Below are 4,575 nucleotides of genomic sequence, written 5' to 3'. Positions count from 1 at the left end.
CTGTTTGTTAATGACTACTATTGATTTGTTTCACATTATCATTCTTTGTTTAAATCATACTTATTTTTATTGTATAGTTAGCCGTACACATAAATGTATTCTGCATGATAAAAAATATATACAAATTAAGATTTGTTCAACTGCTTGGTTGAACAGTATCACCATCCTTAACTGATTTGTACTAAGTATGACTTTTCAAAGACTTTTAGGGCAAAAATAATTGCATTAAAACTTAGATATGTTGGGTTTGTAATTGTCCTGATGGCAATATTCTGTGTTTTTAACAGTTTATCTCGCTCATAATTTTAACTTTTGTTGTGAGTGCATTTCTACAAAATGTATAAAAGCAAGTAATAATTCGAATCATATCAAACTGGGACCTCTATTCCAAGAATTAATTATTCCTTGAATAAGTAATGTGAAGTAATCGGTTCAGTTTTGGAAAAGAGTTGCATTGTCCCCTTTCACAAATTAACCTAAGGGATTAATGTTAAGAAATTATAATGCAAATATTTGATCTCAAGCTGAATTTGCTATCTCTCTCATGTTCGTTTTATTAAATATTTTAACTATCCTAAGTTCTGTTTATATTTATCTGGTTGCACTGCTTTTGGTTAAATTGCTATCTGTCACAAATTATAGATCAAAGGTAAAGTGAAATTCTCTAGTGAAATATTTCTAGAGAGGATAACCCAATAGAGATAAAAGAAGGTCTTACATGTATAAGACCTGTATTATGTGCTGCCATGTGGATTTTCGATTATTTCGATTTTGTGTGTCTCTCAAATCATACTTAAAATGGTTATATAGCAAGTTGTATCTGATCTTCAACCTGTGATGTCTTGTGACTTTAAAATACTGTTTATCTCAGTGTAAAATTTGCCCCTTTTATTTCTTATTATGAGATAGCAAATTTCTGTATGTCGTGTGCGTAAGTCTACTGCTGAAAAAACCTAATTTGGAAATTCCTTAAGTTAAAAAAATAAAATTAGACTAATAAATTTTCTTGTGGGACTCTGCAAATAAGAATGAAATAGAATTCATTGCAGAGTGGGAAAACTTAAGACTACTCTGATGACTTTTTTTATTTTATTTTTTTACACTAAATCAAATGAAATGAATAGTACCAATTGTTTATTAATAAAAAGTACATTTCTGTCAATATCTCAATGGTATCTGATGCTGCTATATGATATAGGTAAGTGAGCTTTATGTGTTTTTTGTGCAGAATCTAACGCAATCAATAGACTAAATAGTTTTAAGTTAAAAAAACTTTTATGTGTGAAAAAAAGTTTAGTTTTGTGTTTGCACCTATTTCCCTCACATTGCTATTTAGAGCAATTAATTGATAGAATGAATGATTTTAAAGTTGTACTGTTTCTAAGAGTTAATTGTATAGGTCAGGGATGGCGAACCAATGGCACGCGACAATATTTTGGGCACTGCACTGATCATAATTGTTAACACTATGAATCGTTATTCCACAAATGTTATTACGCTATGAGGCATATGTAACAATTAAATTTAAATTCACAAAAAACAAACAAAATAATAAACAATTATTAATAAAAAAATTAATACTGAAAAACAATTAATACCCGTAAAAAACAAGCTAACAATAAATAACTAGCGAAAAAAATCAACAGTCCTGCTTAAACTAACATCTTACAACTTAATATAAGTTATTGGTCATCTAATCTGCAACAACAGAAGTCACACTGATATTACTTTAAGTTGAATCACGGGTATAACTGAGACATTGCAAAATGTATTTTTTTTTTCAATGTAAATAAAGAGTTTTGAGTTGATAGTATTTAGTATTATTATTTTCCCAATAATCACAAAATCAAAATTATTTGACCGCACGTCTATGACCTCATTAAGCAATTTTTTAGAGAAACTGGCACGTTGGCGTATAAAGGTTCGCCACCCCTGGTATAGGTCAACAAAATTTTCATTCACTTTTTTTAAACTAGTAGTACTAGACTTGATTTTTTTATTAAATATAAGAAATAAGAGTGAAAAAAAATCCCTCATATGTCTACAAAACAATGACATGCATAAGTAGGTAAGTAAAAAAATGTATTTTTTAAACAAACTTTTTTTTGAAAAATTTAACTATTTATTCCATTTATTTTGTTTTGTTCTTATTTGATTCAGCGTAAAAAAATCGTTAGGAAACAACAATACCTCACTTGCTTAAATAGCTATGTTAGATTTGCAAATATGTGCTGGTGCAAACTGAACTTTTTAAATGTGAAAACTTTTTAACGAGTCCTATCAACTTTAATTTTGTTTCATTTGATTCTGGTTTTAAAAAAATCATGAACTCGAAAACTTTAAAAATTGAAAATCTTTTTATTTTTAAATCTGCCCTCGGAGCGTGATAAGAATTCAAGTCTTAAACTGAAATTTTTTTTAAAAAAGGCTAAAATCATTTTAAATTTGATGTCCCATATTTTGTATTTGTGTTTATCCTTGTTTTTTACTTTAACTTTTTTCTTCCATATCACAGCAATCTGAGTTGATCTGTTACACTATGGTAAAATTGTAAAATCTTTATGTAGAGTTCCCAGAAAATAAGCATTTTTCAATAGCAGGGTGTTTCCTGGAGAAAATTTTTTTAATTTAAAGGTTACGTAAAAAAGAAAGTATTTAATTTAGGAAATTTATCTGAAGATTTAAATAAATCATGTAAACAAATGATACAGTTACAGGTCTTTATTTGAAAAAATTACAGTTTAATTTTGCAAAACTGCATTAAATGTAGTTATGTAAAAATTTATTTAAAATAATCTTCAATGAGTTTTGTTGCAAATCGTAGATAGCAAACAATTCACACACGCACACAGAATTAAACTTGCATATCAATGTAACTGGAAAATAATAGAATATTTCATTACAGTGGAATGTTCTTGTACATTTGCAATTCCTCATTATCACTGGGTGGTCCAGTCATCGGATCTTTTCTTTCATGTGGATCATTTTTAACCCCACAATACCATTAGGGCAATTCCAGCTTAGTGAAGCAGCTACTCCACTTTTTTCTGATCTCTACCACAAAAAAATTCTTTTTTCTGTTATAGTAGGAATCATCAAAATATAGGTTCTTTCCAAATGTTTGGAAATAATTATTCTTTAAACTTGCAATACCTATGATTCTCACTGTTTCCTATCTCCTTTTATTTTTCAACCCTTTTTTATCTTTGTGAACTTTTTAATTTTCCTCAGTTTCAACATGTATAAAAGTTTTTCGTCATGAGGCTAAGGCTATACTATGTCTATGTGATTTACGCTCTTTTCATCTGTCTAGCTTTGTTCATAAATCGAAATTTTTTTTCACTTTAATAACAAGCATTGAATGTTTTTATTTCAATATTTATTTCTTGTTTCTTTGCCTTACATTTAAAAAAAATTTTTATTACGTCCCTTATTAACAGTCGAGATTCCTTTTCAAAGAGATAGGGGCCAACAGAATTGTCTCTTAAATAGAGGATGGCTCTTATTTAGAAAACATCCCTTACAGGAGTACTACTATGCTAAAATTCATAAATTGCATTTGATAGGTTAACAAGTTTTAAAAACTTGTTATGTCCAATATTACAATGCATGTTGAATAAAGAAGTGCAAATATTTTTCTAAGTAACAAAAAAAAAAAAAAAAAAACTTTATTTGGTTTTAGTTAGCTGCTATGACGAAATTAATCTGTTAAACCAACAGGAATAACTTTTTGCTATCATTTTTATGCACTAGAAAATTGCCCATTTTAGGTTACTCATAAATTTTTGTTGTTGTCTTTTTTAGCTAATTAGATGCGCTGTAGCAGGGATTCACTGAATTCAAATGCTTCATAGGTTTTTCATAATTATATTTTTGTTGTCTTTACCTCAAATTTACAGAGTTAATTTTGTTATAATTTAAAAACATTGAAAAAATTATTTATGTTTCGGATTCTACAATTTTTTAAACTAAAAGGAAAAATGCTTATCCTAATAAATACTTTACATTTGGATTCAAACTGGTAGAAAATGTTTGAACAATTATAAATATAGTAAAAGCTTTTAAATGACAACGTTTATAGCCCATCACCAAATAAAATCCATCATATTCCATTAGTTTATTTAATTTCTTTTCTTAGGAAAACAACCTATTGGCACACATTAAACTATAATCTTCTTTGTTATGTTTGGACACTGAGGTAGGTTCTTGTTTATAGAAACGAAACTATAATAACTATTTCTGTACTTAATTCACATTGGTCTTTGCTTCACTCTTTGTTATAAATTAAGCTCTTGTTAATTTTTTCTTCATAAAAATGAATGTAATATTTAAGAAAGTTAAATTTAAAAAGAGTGATTATCCCTAGAGAAACGCTAACCGCAATTCTTATAGAGTTCTTGAACTGCAGACTAAAATTTAAAAAATAATTGAAATTAGACGAAATTTAACTGAAAAGACATATAAATTTGACTTTGTGAATTACGGAATTAATAAAATTTTATTTTTTAGGATCTGGTTTTCTTTTACCTTCCTATAAACTTACAGAAATTCGAGCTCTTTTATAATCTAGTCTAA

The sequence above is a fragment of the Parasteatoda tepidariorum genome, chromosome 6 (assembly GCF_982258835.1).
Source record: "Parasteatoda tepidariorum strain Cologne lab strain chromosome 6, Ptep-v5.0, whole genome shotgun sequence".
NCBI lineage: Eukaryota > Metazoa > Arthropoda > Arachnida > Araneae > Theridiidae > Parasteatoda > Parasteatoda tepidariorum.
The sequence above is the reverse complement of the archived record's forward strand: the minus strand, read 5'-3'. Positions refer to the sequence as shown.